At 37.5% G+C, this 15,988-nt stretch overlaps 2 pseudogenes; both read left to right on the forward strand.

Moving 5' to 3' along the window:
* Positions 1 to 14,353: 14,353 nt before the first annotated feature.
* LOC122725760 lies at positions 14,354 to 15,418 on the forward strand (annotated as a pseudogene).
* LOC122725761 lies at positions 14,741 to 15,036 on the forward strand (annotated as a pseudogene).
* Positions 15,419 to 15,988: the final 570 nt, after the last annotated feature.

Raw genomic sequence — 15,988 nt, forward strand, 5'->3', positions numbered from 1 at the left:
TTTCTCTTTCTATTTTTTTATTTACCTCTCTGACTTTATTTTCAAAGTCCCTTTTGAGTGCTTTTATGGCCTGAGACCAATTCATATTTTTCTTGGAAGCTTCAGATGTAGAAGCTTTGACTTTCTTATCTTCTTCTGAGGGTGTATTTTGATCTTCCTTATCACCATAGAAACTTTCTATGGTCAGCATTTTTTTCTGTTTTTTTTTTTCATTTTCCCATCCTATTTCTTTACTTTTAACTCTTTGTTAAGAGGGGGCACTAATTTCAGGGCAGATGGTGCACTCTCCCAAGCTTCAGGGGGGTTGATCAACTGTTATCTCAGATACTTCAAAGAATTTGTAAGTTCTTAGTTCTTCCAAGGTGGTATGATTTAAGGAGTGGTATGTTCATTATTCTCTTGGCCTGTGCTCTGGTCTGCAAGCAACCACATCCCTGCTTTTCTGTCCTGGAACTATGAACAGAATTCTGTTCCCCACTGTGAATGCAAGTTCTTTTGTGCTTGTGTTCCTCCCCAGCCTGGTACTGTCACCCAAGACTGTGACCTGGATCTGAATATGGTCAAAACAATAGAGTCCTGCCTTATTGCTAGCAAAGAGACTCCTAAATTCTCCTTCTGACTAATTGCCTTAACCCTTTACTTTCTGTGGGCTGAGGTTCAGAAGCATTTGCTATTGCTGCTGATTCAGAGGCTCCTGAGGCCTGTTCCTGGTGTGCTGGGGCTGGCTCTTCACTAAGGTTGGATCTGTGCTGCCTCAGGCTAAACTAGGCTGTACTCCACTTTCACCCCTATACAACAGACCTTTTTGGTCAACCTTCTAAGTTGTCTTTGATTGGAAAAGAATTTTACCCTGTTCTCTTGTGGATTCTGCTGCTCTAGGAATTGCCTTGTGGTATTATTTGAAGGTATTTGGAGGGGTTTTGGGGGGAGTTCAGGCAAGTCACTGCCTTTCCTCAGACATCTTGGTTCTGCCCAATACTTATATGATCTTACAGAAATAACTTTGCCCCACCTGTACCTCAGTTTCTCCATGTGTAAATGTAGTTTCACTGTAATAGATAGTCTACAAAGTCCCTTACAATTATAAATCTAAGTATTCAATGTTAAAGCAAAGAAAATGGAAGCATTTTAAAATCCCTTTTAATATTCTTTCTTTTGTGAAGAATCAATGGGTGATTAAGTTTGCATAGCTCTGAAATTTAGGACAGTTATTAAGTTTCATAACACTTAAAATCAGAAAGGAATGTGAGCTGTACTTTTATTACTGAAAAGTCATTTTTTTTATATTGAGGTTAATTAAATTTGCTGTTCCAAGTCATTAAATATCATATCAATAATATACTTAGAACTATGTCCCTTGGATACTGAAATTTTTATATTGCTAACATATAGCATAGAGAAAAGGCAATCATCCTTTGGAAAAGTACAAATATATACATATGTGTCTATATACTCTTGATGCACTTCTACCACAAAGGATTCCTTAAAAATAACAACAACAACAATACTCCATCATTTTCCCAAAGCAAGAAAATTATAAATGTTAATAATAATTCATTAAATTATAATTATTATCACTCTGAAGAAGGGAGAGTAATGTATTGGATTACTTCCTTTGACAGAAGAGGCTGTGTAGTATAGTGGAATAAACTGTGGCCTTTAAATTTTAAAATCTTGGTTTAAGATCCATGTATAACACCAAATAGAATTGAGATCTGAGACAAGTTAGTTCAATTAGTTGTGTGTCATTTTCATCACATGCAAAATGAGGATTCTAGACAAGATGATCTCTAAGGTTTCTTCCTGTTCTGATATTATGAGTAGAATTTCCCAAGGTATCTTCTAAATTTCCTTTGAAAACCTTGAAAATTAAGTCCATAGGTCTGCTAGGTGGCACAATGGATAAAGCACTGACCCTGGATTCAGGAGGAACTGAGGTCAAATCTGGCCTCAGACACTTGACACTTACTAGCTGTGGAACCCTGGGTAAGTCACTTAACCCTCATTGCCCCCGCCTCCCCAAAAAGGAAAAGAAATATAAGGCCATGATGCAGAAGAGGCTAATAGAGGAAGAGGTCATGATGATATAGTTAGAAAGAGAAGACAATTGTGGGAAGATAGATAGATAGATACATAGATAGATAGATACATAGATAGATAGATACATAGATAGATAGATACATAGATAGATAGATAGATTTTTTTTTTGGGTGAGGCAATTTGGCTTAAGTGACTTGCCTAGGGTCACACAGTTAGTACTTGTCAAGTGTCTGAGACTGGATTTGAACTCAGGTTTTCCTGACTCCAGAGCTGGTGTTCTATCCACTGCGCCACCTAGCTGCCCCATTGAGGGAATAAATTAAAGGACTTTATAAGTGAAGAAGGCAAGCAATCTAAAGATAAGACATGGTAAGGGCCTAAAATTCTAGCTATGATGTCTAAAATCTAATGAGTGGTTGCCTTTAATTAGAAAATATATAGCACCAATCTTTTGGCATTAAGTATTTATTAAAGTATATTAGGTGTTAGTAAAGAGAAACACATAGATAAAGTATACCTATTCTGCCTGTCTGTGCTGTCTTTGCCACCAAGCCCAAGTCAGGAACCAAAAAGATTCACTCCTCCCTCCTTTTCCCAGAAGCCTCCTGTGAAACCGGAAACAGGGCCATCCACACACACACAGCTCCAAGCTAATTGGCTGATAACTTTGATTGATGTAACTAACAGGCGGTAACATCTGGAGACTAAGTCACACATGGATGCCAAGTCACATGTTTTCTTCTCATGGCAGGGCTTCCCTGCAATATCTTTCTCAGCACATTGGTAGCACTCTAATTCTCACAACAGACTGAGCCAAAGGACCTGAGGATGAAGACAGGAACTAGGGGATAAGGCAAATATCTTTCTAATAACAAGGGAAATTAAAAAAAAGAAAAGAAAAGAAAAGAAAAGTAATAGCTACTAGTAAGGAAATGTATGAAGGTAGTGAGTAAAAGGAAAAGAAAGTAAGCGAAGATCTCATGTTTAAGAGCTGATAAAGAGATTCTTACAATTTTAATTTGGGGCAAAGAAGGAAATCAAAATCATTTGAAGGAAGCAAATTTGAAATGTATAATGTATAAAATATCACTTAGGGTGTAGAACAGGAAAAATGATGGTGACAAATTGGCTATTCAATTTTTGTACTTTTACAGTGGTGAAGTGACTATTAGCTATGCTCAAGGTGTAGTGTAGTTACTATTTTAGAAAGGAGTTAAGGAAAGCTTAAAGTCAGCAAGTAAAGAGGTTAAAACAAGTAAAAAGAAATGAAGGGGAAAAATAATTTTGACTTCCAGCCATAGCTAAGGCAGTAGAAAAGTTTATCAGAGAAAAAAAAAATAAGAACTACTAATGAACACTCAGAATTTCAAAAATTCAGTGTTTTGGGGTGTATTTTGTTTTTGATGAAGCTGAGGGAGCTAGATATTCTGAAATAGGAGTAGGTTCCCATCTTCTCAGAAATGAGAACTAAAATTCTGTCAGGTAAGAGATCATCCTATAAGTATAAGATAAATAAGGGAAAACTAGATATTTTTGCTGACTCCCTGATGAGAGGTACCTAGGTGTTTATCTGTTAACTAGATCGCAACAGAGATGTATGTTTTCTTTCCTGAAAATTTATGCAATATAAGACAAAGAACTTCCTAATATTAGTCAAAACATGAGCACTCCACTTCTTGTGACCCATACAATCATTAATAATAATGGCAGAATAAGCCTAAATGTATTTCCAAATTTTATGGAATAATAACCAAGACACTGCAGACAAAGGGGACTTGGGATTGTTTCATCCTTTCTTCCCATTGAAGAAAAGGGATAGAGGAAAGAAAAGTTAAAAATATGATAGAGAATAGGAATTGCATTTCTACTCCATGGTTTAAAATGTTAGCATGAAAAGTTCCTAGTGATATAACAAGAGGCATTAAAAATGTAGGAGCAAATCTAATCAAAGGAGTTTACTGAAAAGGAAGAATAAAAGAGAAAACTGCTGAATCATATTCAACAAGTCAAATGCCATACAGAATAGTTACGTTATGGATATAAGAATAGCATGTGAGTTTCTAGAAGTGCAGAGGAGATAAAATACAAATGTGAGTAACAAAATCCACAAACAAATGTTTATTCATAAATACAGAAAGCGCAGGAAACAAGAAAGATAAAAGGTGCTGATGCCTAGTCATATATGGCCTTATTATTTTGACTGAGACTAATTAGAATAAAACTTCTAAGTAGAATATGTGCTTACACACATAACCATACACACATATGTATGTATGTGAATATATACATTGATGTACAAATATATATGTGTTAAGGGCTAAAATTCTAGCTAGTCTGTCTAAAATATCTAATGAGTGGTCGCCAATAAATTATAAGCTTTAGCAAGAGTTAGACTTTTAAGCGTTTATTAAAGAGAATAAGAATTTGGTAAAGAGAGAGAAAAAGGCCTAGATTTCTATCTATTAAAGGGAGAGCACATTTCTAGCTCCGCTCTCCACCAGAGTCCAGAGGAAAGAGCGTGAGACTGAGCGCCAGTCTCTTCCTTCCTCCTCCCACTAGCCCGCGTCAGGAAGTGACGCCAAAGAAAAGACTCCTGGTCTTGCCCTCAAAGACCTTCGCTTCATGGGCAGAACTCTTCTACAGTTAGTATCCAGCAGGTGGCGTTATTCCAATCGTTACAGTCCCCCCTGTTGTTCCTCAAGAAACAAAATGTTTCCTTGATGGAACAGTAAAAAGAATATAATAACTATTGCTAACTAATAATATGTGAACAACAATATAGAAAAGGAAGAGAGGAAAGTTTTGTCCAGAGGGGCGATTTTTTTTGTCCTCATGAACCGACGCTTTGACATTAGTCTTGCAAAGGGAGGGCCTCTGCAGAGAATACATGTTACAGATGGTGTATATTATAACAGAAAGAGAAAAAAACAACAAAAACAACAAATCAAAACTGTTCATTTAAAGTCTCTGAAAATCTTTTCTCAGATGTCCTCTAGGTGTAGTCGTGGAATGGAAGTCTTTTCAGGGGTTGATGTGTGGATGCTGGTAATCAGCCAGGAAATTTCCTACAAAATTGAGCTTAACACAACTTTAAAATAGCTTTGTCAGTAATCAAATCAAACAATGAAAGTTCTCAGAAACATATATAAGGGAATTCAGAATCTTGGTTGTTACACATGAAACATATAATAAAACAAAAATTGAAACATTCTTTAAAATTATAATATTACTATAGTCCCCCCTTATGGAGGGTAATTGAGAAGACAATTGCTGCAATATTAATTAATAAAAATAATTTTTATCTTTGTTTCATCACTTTTTGCATCATCTGCCTAATTATCCTCATGCCATTATGAGAAATTAGAAAATCTAATATAATTGGTAACAGGTGTCAAGGCCAAATTCAACACTGTTATTTATCATGACACCTGAGATAATTATGGGGGTTACCATAAAAGAACAGAGAAATGATGGGATATGAGCATTCCCACACTTGAGCAATATGTACTGTCCATGCAGTATGCCAGGCTTAAAATAGGTGGATGGAATATATGTCCATGCCACCGAACATATTGGAGGAAACTGAGTCAGACTTAATCGGATGCATGGAATTGAGATGTCCATGGCATCAGGCATATAGGAGGGAGCATAGAAGCCAGGTGTAGAAGTGAGATGGGTGGGATCAATACTTCCAGCCATCTGTACAATATTGTGGGGAAAAATAAAATAAAATATTAAACCAAGAGAATCCAACCTCAACATTAGTCAAAAGCCGTTCCCTCGGCCATACCTTGACTTCATGCATGTCTCCCCTCATGTGACAGTTCAGTGTCTGCTCTTGCATGTATTCCTCTTGTGATTGGATGGCATCTTGGCCAACTGGCATCTGATAACTCAGAATAAAGGCAATTAATGTCTTAAATGATAAGTTCCCATAATCCAAGTCTCATATGGATTTAAAAATTGAGGATAATAAATGATTGCAAAAAATGTGAATACATCTTGACTCAGAATATAATATATAATTATGCAACAATTTCAAATAATACCTTTTTTTTACTTAGCATACAATTACTTTTTTGAAAAATCTGAACATATTTAAATACAAGTTAAAGCACAACACAATCTCAAAGACAACTTTTACAAATGTTCCCCTCTTTTTTTTTTTTTTTGGAATATGCTTATCAAAAATAATACTTCTAGAATCAATTTACACTTGCCATGGCAACCAATTTGCCAGGGAAATGCTTTAAAGAGTTTGATCAAATAATCAGTTGAGAAAAAATAACAAAAACAAACAACTCAGAATATGGGAGCACAATACTCCTAGAATTAACATTGTATTATGAAATCAAAACCATCTTGCAATTTTTCAAAATTAGATAGATAAACGAATAGAAGAAAATACACATGGAACAATAAAAGACAATGAAATTCAAACTAAGGAAGTCTAAATGAATGTGAACTTAATAAGAATATTATAAAATATAAACTTGATCACATGACTATTGTAAAAGCTTAAGTATAAAACACAATCTCAAAAGCATGAAACTCTCTATGAAAATAAACCCATACCATTAATTTCAAAATGTATATGTAATAGCATAGAAATCCTATGTAACCTCTGAACTGATACTATTACTCTGAGTGAATTCAGAACATTTTTGATTCCGATATCTAAAATCCCCAATACTCATATCAATACCTTGCTGCTTACTTCTACATTTCTGTAAAATATATACCCTTCCATGGCAAAAGAAGCGGAGTCTTGAACTATGTTGATGATTGTCATTCTTATTCGGCTTAAGTTTTTCTTCTTTAACCCCTCTATATTGTCTGTCGGGCTTTTCACCATACAAATGCTTTATAAGATTACTAATTAAAGACAAAAGCAGGTTAGCAAAATTATGAACAAATTGAGCATATCTGGAGTTTAAAGGGTTTTCTAAGGTTGTCTCAGAAGCACAACCAGGCTGGGGAAGGGCTGAGCCTGAAGCTGCAAATGTAGGTAGAGAAAGTTGAGCATGCGCATCAGATCTCTGGACTTCCCAGGCAGGGGAAGCAATGGGCTTGGCCATAGGAGGAGTAGAGGGTGGGGTCTGGAGAGGAGGGGAGGGACCAGAGCAATTTGAATCAGACTTGATTTTGAACTCAGGCCTGGATTCCTCTTCCCCCACTTTGCCTCCAGGTGCTAGGGGATTAAAAGCTTCTAGAGGGTGGGTCATTGCCTCCAGGCATGCAAAATTAAAGCAACAATTACTGTTAGAACTGGGAAAAGCTGCGGGAATCTCTTCAGGTTTCTCTGAAAAAGCATGGTTGGGAGAGGGAGAGATATTTCCTTGTGTGAGTAAGTTGCTGGCTCTTTTAACAAAAATAAAAAGAAAAATAGAAAATCCACAAAAACAAAGCATTAACATGATCTTATCTCCCATTTGTCTGGTTAAACAGACTAAAATCAAAAATAGGATAATTAGGGAGTTTAAAAGGTCCATTCGAAAAAATTTAAAGGAAAACACAGCCAGTACACCAAGTACTTAACAGTTAAAGGGAGAGGGAGGGGAAATTTCTTACCCAACTAGAAGATCAGAAGAAGACTGAGGGTTAGCTTTCCTCTTCGTGGTCAGCCATCTGTTAAGGGCTAAAATTCTAGCTAGTCTGTCTAAAATATCTAATGAGTGGTCGCCAATAAATTATAAGCTTTAGCAAGAGTTAGACTTTTAAGCGTTTATTAAAGAGAATAAGAATTTGGTAAAGAGAGAGAAAAAGGCCTAGATTTCTATCTATTAAAGGGAGAGCACATTTCTAGCTCCGCTCTCCACCAGAGTCCAGAGGAAAGAGCGTGAGACTGAGCGCCAGTCTCTTCCTTCCTCCTCCCACTAGCCCGCGTCAGGAAGTGATGCCAAAGAAAAGACTCCTGGTCTTGCCCTCAAAGACCTTCGCTTCATGGGCAGAACTCTTCTACAGTTAGTATCCAGCAGGTGGCGTTATTCCAATCGTTACATATGTATATGTGTATGTGCATGTGTGTATATCCCTTAAAAATGAATAAGTAAGGCTATACTGTGCCTATAGATACAAGAGGCAGAGTCAAGATGGCAGAGAAAAGGCAGCAACTCACATTAACTCTCCCCCATACTCCTCTGAACACCTTTTAATAATACCATAAAGCAAATCTTGGAGTAGAAGAACCCACTAAAGAAAGGAGTGAAATAAATTTCCAGTCAAAGACAACTTAGAAGGTCAGCAAGAAAAATTTGTCACACTTGGGTTAGAATAAATCACAATCTAGCACAGGCCACACCAGCACAAATTTGTCCCAAGCAAAGCAGGAGAAGGCCTTGGGAGCCACTGAATAAGCAGATTCTTCTGGAGCTCTCAGTATACAGACTGTAAAGGGGGTTGAATAATTGATAAGAAGGTGACCACAAGGGTCTCTCTGTTGGCACTAGAGTCAGGACACTGTTGCTCTGCTCATACTCAGATTCTGATAACAGTCCTGTGTGACAGTCCCAGGATGGAGAGGAACACTGGCACATGTGATCTGGGAGCCACAGTGGAACACGAACCCTTGTTATAGTTCCAAGGGGGAAAAGAGTACTTATTGTCTCACAAACTGGAGCACAGGCCAGGAGAGTAGTAAATGCATCTCTTCTTAGCTCATACCACCTTGGAAGAAGTGAAATTTCATATGTTCCATATGTATCTGAAAACAGCTTCGCAAAAACGTTGAAGCTTGGGATACTGCATCCTTCACCCTGGAAGCAGAACCCCAGTTTAACAGAGATAAAACAGGCTGGCATAATAAGTAAACAATAGAAAAAGTAATTCTGACCATAGGTAGTTACTATGGTGACAAGGAAGATCAAAACACACAGTGGGAAGAAGCCTCCAAAAAATAAATATGAATTGATCTCAAGCTATGAAAGAGTTCAAAAAGAACTTTGAAAGAGAAGTAGAGGAATAATTGGGAAAAGAAATGAAAGCGATGTGAGAAAATCATGAAAAAAGAGAACAGTTTGTCAAATGAGACAAAAAAAAATACTGAAGAAAATAGCACCTTAAAAAACAGACTAAAAACAAACAAAAAAAACCCCAACAGATTAGGCCAAATGGTAAAAGAGCTACAAAAAGCCAATGAGAAGAATTCATTGAAAAGCAGAATTGACCTAATGGGAAAAGAGGCACAAAACTTCATTGAAGAAAAAGACTCCTAAAAAAGCAGAATAAGCCAAATGGATAAGGTGGTACAAAAGCTCACTGAAGAAAATAATTCCTTAACAATTGAAATTGAATCAATGGAAGCTAATGCCTTTATGAGAAGTCAAGAAAAACAAAACAAAATCAAGAGCATGAAAAAAGAAGAAGAAGAAGAAGAAGAAGAAGAAGAAGAAGAAGAAGAAGAAGAAGAAGAAGAAGAAGAAGAAGAAGAAGAAGAAGAAGAAGACAATGTGAAATATCTCATTGGAAAAAACAGCTCACCTGGAAAATAGATCCAGGAAAGATAATTTAAAAATCATTGCATTACCAGAAAAACATGATTAAAAAAGCGTAGACATCATCTTTCCAGAAATTAACTAGGAAAACTTCCCTGATATTCTAGGACCAGAGAGCAAAATAGAAATTTAAAGAATCCACTGATTACCTCCTGAAAGAGCTCCCAGAATTAGACCTCCCAGGATTATTGTTACCATATTCAAGAGTTTTCAGTTCAAGGAGAAAATATTGCACACAGGTAGAAACAATGCAAATATTGTGAATTCATAGTCAAGATCATGCAAGTTTTAGCATGTTCTACTTTAAAGAATTAGAGGATTTGGATTATGATATTGTGGAGGGCAAAATAGCTATCCTTACCACCAAGAATAACTTACTCAGAAAAAACCTGGCTATAATCATTCAGGGAAAAATTGGTCATTCAACAGCATAAAGAGCTTTCAAGCATTCTTTTTTTTTTAATAATAATCAATTTTATTTATCATTTTAAGTTCCAATTTTACCTCAACTTCCCTTTCTCTTTTTATATAGTACCAGGATTGATTGTTTAAATTTTTTTTTTTAGAATTCACTTATGAATCAATCTGGTCCTAGCGATTTTTTCTTAGGAAGATCATTGATGGCTTATTCAATATCTTTTTTCTAAAACTGGGTTAAATATTTTATTTCTTCTTCTGTTAACATGGTTAATTTATGTTTGTGTAGATATTCATCCATTTAATTTAGATGGTCAAATTTATTGGCATATAATTGGTCAAAATAATTCTGAATAGTTGTCTTAATTTCCTCATCATTGGTGGTGAGTTCACCCCTGTTATTTTTGATGATGGTGATTTGATTTTCTTTCTTTTTTATTTAACATATTAACCAATGGTTTATTTATTTTACTTGTGTTTTTTTTTCATAAAACCAGCTCCTAGTTTTATTTATTAATTCAATTGTTTTCTTACTTTCTATTTTATCAATCTTTCCTGTGATTTTCTGGATTTCTAATTCGGTGTATAGTTGGGAAATTTTAATTTCTTCATTCTCTAATTTTCTTATTTGCATGCCCAATTCTTTTTTTTAAATCTGTTTAGAATTTTACTTTCCATATAACATGGAAAAACAAATTTTGACATCAATTTTTAAGATTTTAAAAATTTCTTTGGGTTTTATTGGTGGGGCAATCTGGGTTAAATGACTTGTCCAAGGTCACACAGCTAGTAAGTGTCAAGTGTCTGAGGCTGGATTTGAACTCAGGTCCTCCTGAATCCAGGGCCAATGCTCTATCCACTGTGCCACCTAGCTACCCCCTCAACATCAATTTTTCAAAACTTTGTGTTCCAACATTTCTTTGTTCCTCCCTCCCAACCCCTACCCCCAAGAATTCAAACAATTCAATATAAGTTATATATGAGTAATCATGCAAAACATCTCCACATTAACTAGGTTGTGAAAGAAAACAGACAGAAAAAAAAACTTCAGATAAAGGAACAATCCAAAAATTATGCTTCAATCTGTGTTAATATACCATCAGTTCTTTCTCTGTAGAAGTACTGCAAGTTTCATAAGTCCTTCAGAGTTATATTGGATCATTGCAGGAAAATAACCAAGTCATTCACAGTAGATCTTCTTACACTATTGCTGTTATTTTGTATACATTACATTTCACTCTTCTTCAGTCATGTAGGTCCTTACAGGTTTTTCTGATAGCATCCTGTAAGTCATAGCTTTTATATAGTACCTTAAACTTGACAGATAATTTTTTTCACAATAGCACAGCAAAGTAAGTACAATACATTTTTCCTTTATAATCAATCATCATAACTGTTCCCCTTTATCCTATTCCATTACCATGATATTTACACTATTTTCTATCTTCTTTTACCCTATTTCCCTTCAAAAATGTTTTCCTTCTGACTGCCCCCTCCCCTGCTCTGCCCTCCCTTCTTTCACCCTTCCCTCCTTATCCCCTTCCCCTCTTACTTCCCTGCAGGGTTAGATAGATTACTTCACCCAATTGGGTGTGTATGTTATTCCCTCCTTAAGCCAACTCTGATGAGATTAAGGTTTTTGAGCTAATTCTGATGTGTATAAGGCTCCTTCACTTCCCTGCACCTACTGCATCTCTCCCCCCATTCCATTTCCCCTTTCCTGCTTCTTTCATGTGATATTTCACCTCATTCTATCACTCCCCTATTCCTTCCCCTAGTGTATCACTCTCCTCACTCAATTTTACCCTAAAGATGTCATCATGGGGCAGCTAGGTGACAGTGGGAAAAGCACCCACCCAGGACCCAGGAGGACCCAAGCCCAAATCGGCTTCAGACTCAAGATATTCATTAACCCTGACCACCCCCTTCAACCCCCACCAAAAAAAAAAGAGAAACAAAAAAAATTAAATGCTTTACAGGTATCATCCCTTCATAATCAATTTCCATTTGTGTACTTTGTCTAAATTTATTCCTATTATCTGCCCTAATACTCAAAAGGCTCTTATGATTTAGAAATATCATCTTCCCATGTAGGGATGTAAACAGTTTAACCTTTTAACATCTCTCATGATTTATTTTTCCTGTTCATCATTTTTTATGCTTCTCTAGGGTCTTACATTTTAAAGTCAAATTTTCTTATCAATTCAGGTCTTTTCATCACAAACACCTGAAAGCCCTCTTTTTTGTTGAAGTCCCATTTTTTCTCCTGAAAGATTATACACAGTTTTGCTGGGCAGGTGATTTTTGTTTATAAACCCAATTCCTTTGCCTTATGGAATACTGTGTCCCATGCCCTCTGATCCTTTAATTTAGAAGCTGCTACATCCTGTGCTATCCTTACCATGGCTCCACAGTATTTGAATTGCTTCTTTCTGGCTGCTTGCAATATTTTCCCCTTGACCTGGGAACTCTGTGATTTGGCTATAATATTCCTGGAACTTTTTGTTTCAGGAGGTGATCAGTGGATTCCTTCAATTTCTATTTTACCTTCTGCTTCTAGAATATCAGGGAAATTTTCCCAGACACTTTCTTGGAAGAGGATGTCTAAGCTCTTGCCTTGATCATGGTTTTCAGGTAAATCAATAATTTTCACATTTTCTCTCCTGGCTTTATTTTCTAAGTCATCAGTTTTTCCAAGAAAATATTTCACATTGCCATCTATTTTTTTTTATTCATTTGGATTTGCTTTATTGCATCTTGGTTTCTCATAAAGTCACTAGCTTCCATTTGTTCAATCCTAATTCTTAGGCAATTATCATCAAAGAGCTTTTCCATTTGGCTTTTCAAGCTGTTGACTTTTTTCTCATGTCTTTCCTGCATTACCCACATTTCTCTTTCCATTTTTCCTTCTACCTCTCTTTCTTTTCAAAGTCCTTTTTGAGCACTTTTATGGCCTTAGACCAATTCATATTTTTCTTGGAAGCTTTAGATGTTGGCATCCTGATGTTGCTATCCTCTTCTGAGGGTGCACCTTGATCTTCTCTGTCACTAAAGAAGCTTTCTATGGTTGGTAACTTTCTCTGCCTGCTCATCCTGCTTGTCTTTCACTTGACTTTTAACTCCTTCTTAGTGAGGGGTACTGTTTCCAGGATATACTGTCCCAAGCTTCAGGGGGTCCCTGGTGTTATGATTTAATGAGGGGCAGTTTCTTCACTTGCCTGGCCCTTTTGCTGGTCTGTAGATAACCCCAGGCCAAATTGTCAATCAACAAGGCAGTAAAACTTTATGTGACCTGGTTGCTAGCTCCAATGAGCCTGCACCCCTCTGCCACCTGGACGGCCACTGCTCAAGGTTTCTTACTGGTTCCTTGCTGGGGTAGGACATCCAAATACCTCCTTGGCTCCTGCATAGACCCCCAAAGACTCCCCCCCCCACCTCAGCCAGCCATTCAGCCCTCTGACCAGAGTGTGAGCTTAGATCCAAAAGACACTGGCACTGCAGCTGTTTTCGAGGCTTTGGGGTAAGTTTCTCTGGTGCAGTCTACCTGGGATTGGATCTGTGTTGGAGTGATCACAGGGCTGGATTCCACTCCCATTTCAACTCCCCATTCTGCCAAACTTCCAAGATGTCTTTGCCTGGAAAATAATCTCAGCCGACTTTTTGTGAATTCTGCTGCTCCAGGAGTTGCTTTCTGGCTATGTTTGGAGTTTTTTTATTTTTTGTTTTTTTGTTTTTTGGAATAATTGTGTCAGGAAGTCTGAGTATTCACTCCTTTTACTGCATGCCCAATTCTTAAATCTGTTTTTTCTCTATTCTATTGATGTAAAAAACTTCATCTGAATACTTCATATCTTTTTATCATCTATCACATGGGAAATGGCTCATTTCTCTATGTATTTTAGAAATGAGGCCTGTCAGACAAACTTGCTTCAATATTTTTATCATTTACTATTGCTAACAGTATTCTACTCCATTCTGATATCCATGTCTGATAAGCCTCAGTTCTCAAACACAGAGAGCACTAAGTCAAATTTGTTAAAATGAGAGCTATTCCCCAATTGATAAGATGATCAAAAGACAAAGTTTTCAGATGCTCTGACTCACTATTCATTGGAGAGATTTAGGTCAAAAACAATTCTGGGTAGTACCTTATACCTATTGAATTGGATAATAGGACAGCAGAGGAAAACAAAATATGTTGTGGGAGCTATGGTGAAAGAGACATTAATACACTCTTGTTAAAGTTGTAAACTGATTCAAACATTCTGTAGAGCACTTTGGAACTATGGCCAAAGGGCTATAAAACCATGCATACTCTTTGACCTAAAAATACCACTACTAGGCTGGTATCCTAAAAGAGATTTTTAAAAAGTTGAATTTGACTTTTCCTGACAACAGACAAGATGGCGGAAGTGGAGCAGAAGAAGCAGCAAACCTTCCCGAAGTTCACGTACTGTGGAGTGGACCTGGATCAGCTCCTGGACATGTCTTATGAACAACAGCTCATGCAGTTATACAGCGTTTGCCAGTAGCATTCCCTCCTAAAGTGCCTCAGGAAGGCCAAGAAGGAGGCACCCCATCATGGAAAAGTCGAGGTCGTGAAGACACACCTTCCAGACATGATCATCCTGCCAGAGGTAGTGGGCTATATGGTGGGCATCTACAATGGCAAGACCTTCAATCAGGTTGAAATTTAGCCCAAGTGGTGAGGCAGGGTCGGCTTCTGGTGCAGGTAGGAGGCAGTGCAAGTGGTGGCAGTGGCAGCGCCCAGGTGACTTTGCTTGGGGTCCATGAAGGGCAACTTTGGCTCAGACTTCGTGGTGCGGCGGGGGCAGGGGGCGGGAAGCTGAACCCAGGGCTCATCATGGAGGAAGTGAAGGTGCAGATCACTGTGGCCAACACACAGGAGCTGCTGCAGAAGATGATGAACAAGTGTTTCCGGAAGTGCATTGGGGAGCCCAGCAACTCCTTGGACAACTGGGAGCAGAAGTGCATCGCGATGTGCATGAATCGGTACATGGACGCCTGGAATACAGTGTTCCAAGCCTACAACTCAAGATTGCAATGGTAGCGAGCCAACATGTGAGGCATGTGCTCTTTTAGTGGTCATGCTGGGTTGTCCAGACCTCAGAGTGGGTCAGCTGTAGATACCACTAGGGAGCTCATTCTCCTCCCACCCTCCCTTCTGACAAGGTGCTTTGAGAATGAAAGGCATAAGGCAAGGGGTCAGGGGAGTGATTCCTCAAATTTGGTTAGATCCCTTGGTGATTCCCCACCCCCTTCTCAAAACACTAATAAAAGCCCTGTTTGTGGAACAACAACAAAAAAAGAAAAAAATTTAAAATGATATTAAACCTGAGATTATTGGACACTACCTGGGTGAATTCTCTATCACCTACAACCCTGTGAAACACGGCAGGCTGGGTATTGGAGCCACCCACTCCTCTCATTTCATCCTTCTCAAGTAACCCAGATCCTAACAATAAAAACATGAAGGTTCTTAGTGAAAAAAAAAAAAGTTGAATTTGAAAATGGGGTGATGTCCATTATTTGAGGAATGGCTGAACAAATTGTGGGATGAGATTAGGATAGAGCACTATTGTGCCTTAAGAAATGAAGAGCAGAATGCTATCAGAAGGACTTATGAAAAATGCAGTCCATCAACAGAGGAAGAACAGATGGTATCTAAATACAGATTGAAGTATGTTTTTGTTAGTCTTTCTAATTAAAAAAAAATAAAAAAAAAACCCAAGATGGAAAGAACAGTTCTTAATGGTTCCATGTCTACTCTCAAAGATCTCTCATATGGAGTGCCCCAGGAATTTATGCTTGGCCCTGTGGTGTGCATGTATATATGTGTGTGTTTGTGTGTGTTTTGTTTGTTTTATATCTTTGTCATTGACAGATAAAAGCATTGCTGGCATGTGAATGAAAATTGCATGTGAAATAAAGTTTAGGCTGGTAACTGGCACAGCTATTTGACTTTGCATTTAGCTTTCATGATCATCAATCTCCTCACCAGTAAAATGAAAGGAATA

This window comes from Dromiciops gliroides, chromosome 4, assembly GCF_019393635.1.
Source record: "Dromiciops gliroides isolate mDroGli1 chromosome 4, mDroGli1.pri, whole genome shotgun sequence".
NCBI classification, from domain to species: domain Eukaryota; kingdom Metazoa; phylum Chordata; class Mammalia; order Microbiotheria; family Microbiotheriidae; genus Dromiciops; species Dromiciops gliroides.